The following is a 15,548-nucleotide window of genomic DNA, read 5'->3' on the forward strand; positions in this document are numbered from 1 at the left end:
TCAAGTAAGAAAAATGAATCCCATCAGAGCTGTGCTACTAGAAACATTGGATGGAGTCCGATTCAACACAACCATAAACGGGATTTGACTAAAGTGCTACTACATCAACATGCAAGCCATCCTTGGCAACAATGAAGATTTCCCAAATCCCCCCGTCTTCCTTAGTTAGTTTTAGATTGTATCATGAGCACTCACTTGCATATGTACATCTTTGCACAGATAGGTAGCATCAACCGATTTCAACCTAGGGCTTAGAAGTGATGCCTAAGTCCTAGCTGCCCTATGAAAAGAAGAAGTATATAGTTAGTCCTACCTAGTTATTAGGTCACCTACACTCACACGCTTTCACTTAGACACATAGTTGATTGCATGAATATTTGTGTCACACACTTTCATTCCACACTCTCAAAGCATGTGTTAAAATAATCTCTCACAATACACACACACACACACACACACGTGTCATACATGCATACCAACCAATCTAATGATAAATGGTACACCATATCAACATGGATGTAGGTTCAGAAACAATGCCACCACTAAAAAGGATGTGAAGAAAGAGCCCACTGCCTCAGCCACCACAAGACCCCCTCCAGAGTTTGTAGCCATCTACCTCCTCTCAACTAAGGTGACCACAGGCATTTGTGCTTCAGAGTGATAGCTCTGATGAGGATTCTATGCATGATATAGAAACACAAGAAGTACAAATGCCACCCCAGTCACCACCACCAGCCTACACAACGGGGCCCTCTCCTTGGAGCTTGTGTGGCCACCTACATCAACTTATGCTCTTTCCAACACAACAATACCTTTCTTAGAGCAAAGGGTCCTGGCAGTTTGTAGGAGAGCCTAAAATCCTTGGAGGATAGTCCTACAATGACCATGTACATCATGTACTTTCTCCATTCTTACCACTCTAGCGATGCAAAGATTGGCAAGTATGACACCATCTTTGTACATTAGAGCCAACTCAATATTATACTCGATAGTATAGTGATTCAGAGGGTCTTTTCACTCCAAAATCAAGGTGCAAAATAGCCACAAGGCCTGTCGACGCTAAATTTCTTGAAATACAGCCTCTCCTCGTTGCCAAGGGCACCAAGTTTCATAAGGATGGGATATTACTTCGCACCATCATTAACCCTCGAATCAAGAAAGGAGCAACATTCTTATGCACAATCCTGGGGGTTAAGTGCAGTAAGAATTGACCCCTCCCACTCCGCACATTTGTTTTGCTGATTAGGTAGCTAAAGCAAGACTGGATCCAACACTTACTCATCTTCTTCACAAAGAAACTGAATGATTCATCTGGCCAAAAATCCAAGATTCCACACTTATTGGTTGTAATCATCAGTAAGGAAATAAAAGAGAAAGAAATGACTTTGCCCCAATCGTTACCAAAAGCTTTTGAGGATTTGGACATCCGCTTATCTCACCAGCATGGGAGCTGTCACCACCAGCAAATGCAGATACCTAAGAAAAAATACCTATTCTAGAGGTAGGAAATGAGGAATTGCCCCAAGAGATGCTGCAGCTGGACGCACGATTGCAATCATTAGATCTACATCAATAGCAGTAGCCAAAGCTTGAGGCTACATCGGTACCAGCACCACCCGTCAACATCATGCCAGTCAATAAGACATAAGGAGAGCTAGTGCCCTATCAACAATACGACTACTGTATCCAAGTGACTGACTTACCAATGGAACAACCCCCAGCAAGTACTACGAAATCATCAAGATGGCTACATGGGCACCAATTGTATCAGCAATATTGCCAATCCTCATCACCGTCTGTCATTCTCCATCATCAAGCAAGCCAAATGCTTCAAATGTCAGAACTATTCACTAGCTTGGCCAAGGAGGAGCATGCACAAGAATTGGAAAGACAGACTGTAGCAGCCATTAAAGACCAATTCCATGGAATCGCCACAGAGGTCACGCCACTTTAAGTGCAAATAGATGAGAAAGATTGAAGAAATTCACATGAACCAAGCTCTCCAAGCTCAAGAGAAGGCAGTGCGAGATGTGACATCCAACCTCCACCAGAGCCAAATACAACTGACAATAGCAGCGGCACAAGCTATGGCAATCCTACAGACCTCCTATGACTACTTGACCTCAGCACATGCTCAGCAAGTGGAGGAGCTGGTACAAGCTCAACTCACTCTAATCTAAAAAGAAGAAGAGCTCCAACATTGCCAAGAAAAGATTGAAGACATGCAACAATCTTTGGCAACATGCATATTCAGCATCGAAGAGCTTACAAGGGATTGCCAAATCTTAAAGGACTAACTTGCCACCGCTAGAGAGGCCAACACTTCTCAAGCACATGTCTTGGACCAATGGTCCAATACCATTGAAGTCATTCCTCAACAACGCAGGTCACCTTGCAAATGGAAAAGCTTAAGGAAGCATATACAATGTACATCCATCTACCATAAGTATAAGGGAAAAATGGATGAGATGCAATCCCAGAAGATAGTCATCTCAAAGCTTGAACTCCGATTGCTAGTGCAAAACAATGAGGCAATGGATGACACCACCAATGAAGTCCCACTACAATGCACAATGGTGGTGTACCAAGAGCTTGTGGCCGCTCTACAAGTAGAAGATCACCTCAAAGCATGAGTGCTTATCCAATGGAAGCAAGTCCAACTCAGGATCATATCTGTTCATCCAAACATCAAATGGGAACATTCCATAGGGGCAAAAACTCTACGCAAAATCTGCCAAGACTTGTCTGAAGATGAAAAAAATATCTTGTGTTTGTCTACACATGCTGGGTTTATAGTACTTAGGATGGATGCTTTCATCGCTTATGTATGTCTCATGGGTAGCCCTCCCCTCAGGGTTATTGCTGGTTTGTTACCATTGCTACAAAAGCCACCACTAGTATCTACAGGGCATGACATAACCACCCTTGTAGCAGCTGATGATCCCATCGCACCAACAAAAAGAAGTGTCGGAGGATGACATGGCCTATCTCACATCTAACTTCCCGTATCTAACCACTCTCTATGCCAATCTCATAACCTCACTTACCCTTCCAGCTACCACACTCTTAACCTTCCTTGAGCTCTAGCCTAAACATCTACTCCCTTCGTTGTCTCTTTACTCATGCCTCTCACCGCATTCAACTAACCCAGCAGTCGCAAACTTACCTGCCCCTCACACCTAACTTCTTTCCTTCCCTTGTTAATCTTACCCTCAAGGATTACCAAGCTGCTCAAACCATTTGCCCAGTTCTTCCCTCCCTCCCCTTTGATTCCCCTCCCACAACTAACACTCTTCCATATTTCTCCCCCATGTCCCCAGATTCTCTCCCTGACTCGCCATCACCTCCGACACTACTTGTCCTGCCATTAGCAAAAAATGACCCAATATTTGATTTTGAATATTAAGATCTTGATAATCCAATTAGCACTCCCATGCCAGATTCCAATGATGGGTATGATTTTGATGTAATACCGCTTCCCAATAACCCCATCAAGGATTTCGGGAGCAAATATCCTACTATGACAACTCGGTGGATTGGACCCTAGACAACTTCCCTACCAACCTTCGTCAACACCAAATTAGTGAAGCTTGGATCAGCAACTTGGATCCCAACCTGATTAGCACCGCCCCAAGCTCTTTGATGTAATTTTCTTGAAAGAGTACCGTGTCTCAGAACCCATCCCAAGTTCTATGTAGTTCCAAGACGTCACAGATGGGAGGCCAACATACACACTTTGGGTGAGGATCACACCATTAATTGGCCAATGATCGAGCCATACTCTGGTGTAGAATGAAACATCCAAGGCACACTGATCTGAGCACTTCAACAGCATGAGAAAATAATGCATGGCAACATTGACCGCATCCTTCACCAAAGTGCTATCTTATGCAAACATTGGAATACATTCTGGAGGTTCCCACATTGACCGCCATTTACCTTTACTCAGTTTCAATCCCAATGAATGGATCGATGCTTAGACTACAAGCCGACTCTATCTAAGAGTCATCTTCTTAGAAGAACACTACACATCTCTGCTTGAAAAAATGGTGGATACAAGCTTCCTAGAAAGAGAGCAAAAATTGTATGGTGCCAAGGCTTTACAGGCAGGATCGACTGGCATGCCACAAGTTCCACAGCCACTGGGTTATGCACATGGCATCCCAACTCCATGATCACAATAAGCCATAACCCGAGGACGGATAATAAAAAGGATCCGAGGGTATGTTGTCTCTATGCCAACATGGACTTAGGTAGCATAGAATGTGTGTGTACACTGTATAGTACCGGCAAAGCTCCGCTTGTACTTGCATAAGGCTAGGAATAATCTCTCTTAGGAATCCTCAACAAGATGGATTGCTTATTGGTCTACTGGTCAGGGTCTATCGGCCGGGGTATGTATCTATACCCACACCTACATACGCGTGAACATGCATATGTAGGTGCGGATTTTGATGCAGATACGTGGATGCGATTGATCGTACGAGAAACAAGTGTCTCAAATAAGGTAGACCGGCCTCACCTACCACACAAGATTAAATAGAATGATACAGAATTGGATAGTGGGAGGATGGCTTTCAATTTTGCCTCCATCCCACTCCAATCAATATATTTCGCCACACGAAGTGATGAAGAAAATCACATTCCTCCCCAATACCTTTCCTCACTCCAGATGTGGGGGCAAAATGATTGTAAGATGGAGACTCTAGGAATCACTCATAGGGGATTTCTCGAGAAGCTACCAATTATTACTCATATTGAATTACCGAGGAGAAGAATTGGTCTCTTTTGCTTTCTTCTAGAAGTCTGAAGGCAACCCCGCCTTGAACGTACAGGTATCGAATGAAATGACTTATCCATTAGACGAAATTGGAGCATCTTCAACATGCAAGTCCTACATGCATGTTCTATATGCAAGTTCTACATATAATTCCTACATCCAGTTTGTACATGCAACTCCTACATGCACATTCTACATGCAAGTCCTACATGCAACTCCTACATGCATGTTCTATATGCAAGTTCTACATATGATTCCTACATCCAGTTTGTACATGCAACTCCTACATGCACGTTCTACATGCAAGTCGTCCTACATGCAACATGCAACTCATCCTACATGCAACATGCAACTCATCCTACATGCAACTTGCAACTCCTACATATATATGCAAGTTCTACATATAGAGAGAGAATGTCTTACAATTCCTACATGCAGAGAGAGAAGCACTTCGACTTGAATAAATACCCCATAATGGAATGAAGCCCGGACTCTTTGGGGCATTGTGTCGAGTTCTACTTTGGTATTCCAAGCAACTGTCTCCAAGTGTCCATGCTTCCTTGCACTCCATGTCCAAAAGCATGTCCTAACCTTGCAACTCCTCCTCCCCTCTCCTCCAACCTTGCAACCCCTCCTCTCCCTCTCCTCCTCCCTTCTTCTCCTTCCTCCTCCCTTCTTCTCTCTCTCCTCCGCTCTCCTCCTCCTCCCTCCTCAAACCTCCTCCTTCCTCCTCCTCTCTCCTCCTCCTCCTCCCCCCTCCTTTCCCTCCCTCTCCTTCCCCATCATGCTCTTATACCTTCTTTCTCTCCCACTCCTATGCTCACCTTCAACTCTTAGTCCCTCAACCGTTGACCTCCATGATCTACGAGGGAGACGAGTTCTTTGCCATGTACTCTACCCAAAACCTTGGATCCTCCTTCTAATCCTTAAAACCCTTCTAAACCTTGGAACCTGTTCTAAACCCTGGAACTTGTTCTAAACCCTGGAACCTCCTTCTGAACCCTTCAACCCTCAATGAAGGAGAAAGCCTTCATTACCCAAATCATGATGATGCACGTTCCTTTTACACATGCATGCACTATGTTTGCTTACCACACTTAAGCTTACGTCTCTCATTGGAATATGACCCGAGATCCTAAGCTATACTTATACCACAAACGACGACACCGATATATTTATAGGTGACAAAAAGCCTTGGAACCCTGCATACTGAGAATGCGGTAGCCATTGACATCGAGAATGGCATGATGGACCATGACACCATTAGTGATGATGGAAGAGCCAGTACGCATGATAAGCACTCTAAAAAGGGAAAATCCAAGTCCACTATAGAAACATCTAATGAAGATTGCCTCAAGGCCATGACCATGAAGCTAAGATGAGAAATGATGCAAGCCATGGAACAAAAGCTTCACGTGTCTTAGCCACCACCTCAGACTTATTCACGGTGTGAGAAAATGTATGGTGTCCACATTGCATGGCCAATCATACAGCAAATGAATGCCTCATCTTAAGAGCCAAGATCAATGCACAAGCAAATCCACCACCACGGTTGTGGTGCCATATCTACGTAGTCAGTGGGCATGACAAAAATAGTTGCATCTTCAACATGTGCAACAACCTGCCTTGGCCTCAATAATACCAACCAGCACCCATCCCAGTGTACAGGCAACCGGCACTTGCACAAGTGCCCCCAGCTTTGAGGCTGAATCCTATTCTCATCTAAACCCAAGTCCTGCAATTACTCAGGAATTCAAATCCACGACCATATCCAAGAGTGCCAAATCCAACTCCTTCGGAAGTTCCAATACAACAACTTCAAGCCGAGGAAGTGGATTCACAATTTGAGTATGAAGCTAAGTACCCAGTGTACTATGTGGAAGGAGCAGAAGGTTTAAATCAGGTCAATTCGAATCAAGTTCGACCCAACACATATTGAGCAGTGCTATGGTTATGGAGAGAATCACTGGATCGCAAAGTACCCTCATTGTGGTAGCCTCGCTACTTTCCAACCACTTTGTAGAGATTGTGGCATTAGCCATGCCTGTATGAATTGTCCCATGAAAACTAAGGTCCCACAACAAAATGAGGCTAAGCGTGACGTCCTAATCGGCATTATTGGGGCGGTAAGCATATTATCACAACTTGTGAATGTAATTACATGCTAGCAAAAAGAGGCCACCAAGGGCCCTAATATTCCAATTCAATCAAGAAGAACTCTTCAAAAGAAAGCACAAGTGCCTACACCTCCACCGAGCAATGAGCAGCTAAGTTCATCCACATCAGCTCCCAAGGCTCAAATAAAAGAAGCTCCATACCCTAATGCAAAAATTGAGAAGGTTCGATTTCAAGCAATTCAACAATGGGTGCAAAAAGAACAAGCTCAAATTGAGGAGGCTGAGAAGCAAGCACAAGATCCAATCATTGACTTGGCCCCACCAAGTTATTGACACTATCCTCGAGCCTCTATCCCAACACCAAGGTCCACAACATAATGTACCGCAATGCCAACTTGAAGGTGCCATACTCTCTAGCATTCTAAGTTGTCCGGTGTCCATTCCCATTAGAATCCTCTTACGAAATTGTCTCAATCTTTGGGAGAGTTTCAAAGGATATATTGAACTAGCAAATCGCCCTCCCCCTATCGAAGACATTGAACATATCTTTGTGCAGATGGGTGAGAGAGATGACATACACAACATCACCATGACTTTGATCCATAAATCATATGATGAAGTCTAGACTATAGTGGATGGTGGAACAAGTGTGAATGTCCTATCCAAGGAGCTCTATGATGAATGGGGTCTCCCACCAATGCAAAAGGCTAATTTCAACATACGCCTTGCAGATGATTCATGTGTAAAGCCCTTGGGAAATAGTGAATGGAGTGTCAACAAAAGTCGCAAGAGTCTGTTTTTCTCTTCAATTCACAATCCTGGATCTCCCCAAGAAATCTTATCAATCTTGCTTGGACTTCCTTGGTTGTGGGAGGCATCAGTCCTCCATGATTGGGGAGCTGATAGATTGATAATCCAAAATTGTGACACCACAGTAAGAGTCAATGCGGGAATCTGAGCAATAAAACCCATTGTGCCTAGAGCATTTGATGAAACCTCTTCAACAACGATCTCAAGCAAATCAGCCCCCCCTACAACAGCATGCCTGAATGGGAGATACACAAAGCAACATCAACAATTAGATCCAAGAATTGGTCACCATTGACAATTGCCATACACTAGATCCCATCTTCTCGCAAATTGATGCTAAGGTCATGCATGTAAGACCTCCACTCACACATGAAAATCGATCCAGAAGTGCCATTCTTTATGGTTGACCTTGAATGGAATGGTGAACCTAAACAAACTATCCATGATAATGACTCAGATTTTCCTTGGGACCTTGAAACAAATGCTGAAAATGCTCAATTTGAAGACCATGTCTTTGACAAGGATTTAGCCATTTTCCATGCCCTAATGGGGCGGTCGAACTACCCAAAGTTGAAACTCCAAAGTTGAATAATAGTAGAAGATCCCACAAGAGAGCTAGAGGACATTGCCCCGCAAAGCCAAGGCCGCAACCACTTCAATGAGTTCGAACAAGTCCAAACTAGGATCATCGAGTTATATCTTACAAAGCCAGCTCCCCCAAAATCTGAGCCACCTTCTCTTGAATGGTTCTCTGATGGACTTGAAGGAGTATGCACAGCAAATGAACCATTACTTGGGAATACTTTCCCAGTGGAAAAGTTACCCCACAATTCCCAACGTAAGAAGTTTCGAAAGTTTAAGCCACATGTGCAGATGAAGCTTGATAATGAGACTTCAAAAAAAGAAAGTTCACAAGAGCCTCAAAAATTGGTTAATGATTCTACGCCACCTAGTGCCCATAGCCCATGTCAGGCTAGTTCAACACCATCAGAGGTTGATCTTTGAGAAGTGCTAGAGTACTTCAAGAACTACACAAGTGGTAGTATCCCCATAGCAACACCAAGGCTAGTAAGAGAATTTGAAGTGCAAGAAATCGATAGCATTGGAGAGATTTTGATCTATGAGGGACTGGCCAAAAGTCTCACAATAAACCTCACCCTTGAAGGGGAGGAAGAGAAATTAGTATTCATTGGGAAACAGCTTACACAGGAAGATGAAACAAAGCTCACAACACTCCTAATGGAATACCAAGATTGCCTAACGTGGTCATACAAGGAAATGAAGGGAATTCTACTAGAAGTCACAATACACATGATACCTATTAGGGAAGGTGCCCACCCTAAGGTATGTGGACCTTATTGAACCAATCCAAAATATGGCACCATGGTCTATGATGAACTGGAAAAACTCTTAGATGCTGGATTCATCTAGAGCACGTTGATTGGGTTTCACCCATCATCATTGTGCCTAAATGCAACAAGAAGCTAATAATATATGTTAACTTAAAGAAAGTGAATGCCGCCATAATCAGGGATCACTATCCCCTACCCTTAACAGAAAGAATGTTGGAAAAGGTGGCTGGATCAGAAATATACAGCTTCTTGGATGGCTTTAGTGGCTATAACCAAGTGCAAATTGCTCCTGCTAACCAATCAAAAATAGCATTTTCTACAGAATGGGGTATCGTTGCATATAGAGTCTTACCCTTCAGCCTATGTAATGGCCCACCCACATTCCAGAGAGTCATGTTCACCGCTTTCAAGTCATTTCTGAATAAGTTCCTATAGGTGTTCTTGGATGACTTGTGCATCCACTCAAACAAAAAAGACTACTTAAAATGTCTTGAAGCAGTTCTAATCAAATGCAACGAGTATGGCATCTCCCTAAATCCAACAAAATGCTAGTTCATGGTCACCCACAGAGTTGTTTTGGGACACGTCAGTTCTCAACATGGGATTTCAACTGGCATGGAAAAATTCAAAATCATCATGGAATCGCCTCCTCCTACAAATTCCAAAGGCGTACAGGTCTTTATGGGACATGTCGGCTATTATAAAAGATTTATCTTGTAGTGTGCCATGATAATGAGACCACTTTACAAATTATTAGTGGAATTCTTATGGACAAAAGAGTGCGACCAAGCCTTTGAGCTTTTAAAGTGGTGCCTAATCACAACACCCATCCTTATATCTCCCAATTGAGATATCAATTGTCATGTTCATACTGATGGCTCCAAGTATGCAATTGGGAGTGTGCTTTGCCAACTTGGTGAGCATAAGAAAGAATACCCATTCTACTTTGCCAGTGGACAACTCAATGATGCAAAGATCAACTATACCACCATAGAAAGAGAAGCCCTAGCAATGGTGTATAGTGTTAAGAAAATTTAACACTATTTATTGGCAAATGATTTTGTCTTCTGCACTGACCATCAAGAATTGCTTTATCTTGTGAACCATCCCTGTACAACAGGAAGAATAACTAGATGGCTCCTCTTGCTTCAAGAATTCAATTTCAAAATAGTGGTCCACAAAGGTGCCCAACACTACATTGCCGACCACATGTCTCGTGTCAAGTCCGAAGAAGAAGCCACTGGAGGAGAAGATGACTTCCCAAATGCGCCACTTTCAAATAGATGCTGTTTTAGAATGGTGTGCAGATATTATTGGGTACTTAATGGCAAGGATACCACCCCTTGAAATGAAAGCAGTGGATGCCAAAAAACTAATTTTAAAAGTTGCACACTATCAACTCATTGCCGGACAACTATACAAGATGGGTAAGGACCAGATTTCAAAAAGATGTATCTTGCCTTATGAGATCATGCCAATCCTCAATGAAGTCCATGAAGGCATTGCAGGAGGACGCTTCCAAGGAGAAGCGACAGAAAAAAAGTCCTCGTAGGCTATTGGTGGCCAACACTTTGGACAGATGCCTATGAATATGTCAAAACGTTTAATGTATGACAATGGACTACTAAACCACAACATAAGGACTTCAACCCCCTAACAATAGTTATTGCACAAAAACCATTTGAAAAGTGGGGGATTCATTTTGTGGGTCCCATCCATCCAGCGGCAAAAGGAACACAAGCACACTACATCATTGTGGCCATTGATTGCTTTACCAAATGGGTTGAAGCTAAAGTAGTCAAAAAGGCAGATGCTAGAAGCACAACAATGTCCTTAAACGAGAATGTGATCACACGATTCGGATGCTCCATTGAAATTGTGTCAGATAGACACATGCATTTTATCAATGAGGTTATCCAAGAACTCTTGTCTAGCTTTATGGTAATCCATAGAAAAAGCACACCCTACTACCTCCAAGGGAATGGAAAGGCTGAATCTGCCAATAAAATGTTATGCATTATCCTCACCAAGGTAGTAGAATCACAGCGTTCTAATTGGGCAGAGAAACTAAATGCAGCCATTTGGGAATACCGAACCACACTCAAGGTTAGTATAGGGAATACACCTTTTCAATTGGTGTATGGCCTTGAAGCTGTGGTCCCATTAGAATTTGTAATACCAAGCCTATGCATAGCAATACAAGAACGCATGGGAGATCATGCATTCTTGAAAGAAAGACTCTATCAATTGGAGAAGCATACAGAGACCAGATTAGTCACCTACCATGCCATGACAATAGAAAAATGCACAAGAAAGGCATGGTTTGACAGAAACCTTTAAGCCAAAGACATCAAGAAAGGTGACCTGGTCTTGCTGTACAATGCCAAAGTCCACAAGGGAAAACTCAAGTATCTAGGTCAAGGACCTTATCAAGTAAGAAAAATGAATCCCATCAGAGCTGTGCTACTGGAAACATTGGATGGAGTCCAATTCAACACAACCATAAACGGGATTTGACTAAAGTGCTACTACATCAACATGCAAGCCATCCTTGACAACAATGAAGATTTCCCGAATCCCCTCGTCTTCCTTAGTTAGTTTTAGATTGTATCACGAGCACTCACTTGCATATGTACATCTTTGCATAGATAGGTAGCATCAACCGATTTCAACCTAGGGCTTAGAAGTAATGCCTGAGTCTTAGTTGCCCTATGAAAAGAAGAAGTATATAGTTAGTCCTACCTAGTTATTAGGTCACCTACACTCAGACGCTTTCACTTAGACACACAGTCGATTACATAAATATTTGTGTCACACACTTTCATTCCACACTCTCAAAGCATGTGTTAAAATAATCTCTCACAATACACACACACGTGTCATACATGCATACCAACTAATCTAATGATCAATGGTACACCATATCAACATGGATGTAGGTTCAGAAACAATGCCACCACTAAAAAGGATGTGAAGAAAGAGCCCACTGCCTCAGCCACCACGAGACCCCCTCCAGAGTTTGTAGCCATCTACCTCCTCTCAACTAAGGTGACCACAGGCATTTGTGCTTCAGAGTGATAGCTCTGATGAGGATTCTATGCATGATATAGAAACACAAGAAGTACAAATGCCACCCCAGTCACCACCGGCCTACACAACGGGGCCCTGTCCTTGGAGCTTGTGTGGCCACCTACATCAACTTATGCTCTTTCCAACGCAACAACAGCTTTCTTAGAGCAAAGGGGTCCTAGCAGTTTGTAGGAGAGCCTAAAATCCTTGGAGCATAGTCCTACAATGACCATGTACATCATGTACTTTCTCCATTCTTACCACTCTAGCGATGCACAGATTGGCAAGTACGACACCATCTTTGTACATCAGAGCCAACTCAATATTATACTCGATAGTATAGTGATTCAGAGGATCTTTTCACTCCAAAATCAAGGTGCAAAATACCCCACAAGGCTTGTCGATGCTAAATTTCTTGAAATACAGCCTCTCCTCGTTGCCAAGGGCACCAAGTTTCATAAGGATGGGATATTACTTTGCACCATCATTAACCCTCGAATCAAGAAACGAGCAACATTCTTATCCACAATCCTGGGGGTTAAGTGCAGTAAGAATTGACCCCTCCCACTCCGCACATTTGTTTTGCTGAGTAGGCAGCTAAAGCAAGACTGGATCCAACACTTAGTCATCTTCTTCACAAAGAAACTGAATGATTCATTTGGCCAAAAATCCAAGATTCCACACTTATTGCTTGTAATCATCATTAAGGAAATAAAAGAGAAAGAAATGACTTTGCCCCAGTCATCACCAAAAGCTTTTGAGGATTTGGACATCCCCTTATCTCACCAACATGGGAGCTGTCACCACAAAAGGTCACGCCACTTCAAGCGTAAATAGATGAAAAAGACTGAAGAAATGCACATGAACCAAGCTCTCCAAGCTCAAGAGAAGGCAGTGCGGGATGTGACATCCAACCTCCACCAGAGCCAAATACAACTGACAACAATAGCAGCACAAGCTATGGCAATCCTACAGACCTCCTATGACTACTTGACCTCAGCACATGCTCAGTAAGTGGAGGAGCTGCTCAACTCACTCTAATCCAAAAAGAAGAAGAGCTCCAACATTGCCAAGAAAAGATTGAAGACATGCGACAATCTTTGGCAACATGCACATTCAGCAACGAAGAGCTTACAAGGGATTGCCAAATCTTAAAGGACTAACTTGCCACCGCTAGAGAGGCCAACACTTCTCAAGCACATGTCTTGGGCCAATGGTCCAATACCATTGAAGTCATTCCTCGACAACGCAGGTCATTCCTCCTCCTCTCTCCTCCTCCTTCTCTTCCCTCCTTTCCCTCCCTCTCCTTCCTCGTCATGCTCTTATACCTTCTTTCTCTCCCACTCCTATGGTCACCTTAAACTCTTAGTCCCTCAACCCTTGACCTCCATGATCTATGAGGGAGATGAGTTCTTTGCCATGTACTCTACCCAAAACCTTGGATCCTCCTTCTAATCCTTAAAACCCTTCTAAACCCTGAAACCTGTTCTAAACCCTAGAACCTCCTTCTGAACCCTTCAACTCCCAATGAAGGAGAAAGCCTTCATTACCCAAATCATGATGATGCACGTTGTTATACATGCATGCACTATGTTTGCTTATCACACTTAAGCCTAGGTCTCTCATCGAAATATGACCCGAGATCCTAAGCTATACTTATACCACAAACAATGACACCGATATATTTATAGGTGACAAAAAGCCTTGGAGCTCTGCATACTGAGAATACCCTGCTCTTCCTACGAAATCCGTGGGAAAGAGTCAATAATTGATGACACTATCTTTTCTTGCGTATCATCGCATTCATCTAGCTTTGACACCCCTCTTTGAAAAATGTCAAAATGGACGTTCTTAATTAGAAAATTTTATTTTGTATCATGATTTCAATGTGTAAAAGTACATTGAGAATATCATTTCTACAAGTAATTGCAACATTGTGGACCCAACCGATGAACTCATATTGTCTTGAGCGTGATCGTAGAAACTTTACAATTTCATGAGCTTTATGTATAATCTTCTTGAACCACAACTTATGCTTGTTCCAATATTTCAACACCAAGATCAAGGTGTAAGAGCACCATGATGATGCATATGATTGGGGATACTCTCTTGTAGTAGTCTACCAACCCTTATGTATGTGTGTGCACACGTGTGCTTGTGCATGTGCATGTGCACGCGCGCATGCATGCATGCATGTATGTATATATGTATTTCTTTTTTACTTCACCTTTAGTGATAGGATGGTATCCATTCCTTAAGTATGAATTGTTTGCGATCAAACTAGATCTCTTTTCTACGTTACCTTCATTCATAGGATGAACACTAGGTGGCATTGCATTGCTTCTCTCAATTAGTGCATGGTTAGCAAGAGATTTTGAAAAGCTAGAGGTTGAGTTTGTATGGATTCAATAAAATAGCAAGGTATTGTTGAGCCAAAAGAGAAGATGAGCTCCAACATGCCAAAGATTCAAGAAATGTTAGTGGGGGCCAATACAAAAAGTGAGACATCAAGTGTGAAGCTTGTAAATGGTTTGCAACCACATACATACATTATATAGATGAAGAAAGGGCTTATAGTGATGGAAAGAATGAAGATTATAGGATTCAATGAACATTCAATCAATGCTTTGAATCCATTGCTAAATCTTGAGCAACTCCAATAATAACTTGAACTACAAGTATCAAAAGTTAGATAGAGCTTAGTTTGCAATGCCAAAAATGAAAGGGCATGTTGTCACACAATGGAAGGATATACAGCAAGAGAGAAGATACTCTCCTTGAGCATTAGCACAAGGGAGAGACCTTGTCAACATGGTGAGGCAAAATTTTGTTCAGATATGCAGCTCTCCACTTTCTAGCAAACTTGTAGGCATGGATGACACCAATGTGTGAAAAATTATATAAAGACTGTTATAAGCTGTGGATAAAATATGATAAAAAGGTTGAGGAGATGTTGTCTATAAAGTTTGTAAATTGCATAAACAATCTTGCCAAAGGGAGTTTGATTTGTTTCAATACAATGGAAAAGGCTTATCACATGACCTTGATAGTAGAAGAGGAGATACCATGAAGCAAATCAAGGAGGCCAAAATACTCATTGAGGGATGAACCCATTAAAAGTGTTGAGGAAGAATCTAGCATGCTTTATTTTGTTCTTGTTTGATTAAGACAATTGTGGTCCAAGATGGAGAATTGGTTCAAAGTGGTAGGAGTTCTAAATAGTTCCTTTGGTTGCTTGTGAGAGGGGTGATATTCGGCAAACAAGTTATGAAGTCATCTTATTGGTTGAAAGGATTTAAAGTCAAAGTAGTTGCCCAATCACTATAAGGAAAATGTTCTGTTCTAATGAAAGAGGTGTTGACCCTTTAGTGTGTTAAATTGATGTCGTTTTTTAGTCATATGTATCAAAATTTCCTTTTG

This window comes from Dipteris shenzhenensis, chromosome 3, assembly GCF_047967505.1.
Source record: "Dipteris shenzhenensis isolate YYH24624 ecotype China chromosome 3, Dip_SZ_1.0, whole genome shotgun sequence".
Taxonomy (NCBI): domain Eukaryota; kingdom Viridiplantae; phylum Streptophyta; class Polypodiopsida; order Gleicheniales; family Dipteridaceae; genus Dipteris; species Dipteris shenzhenensis.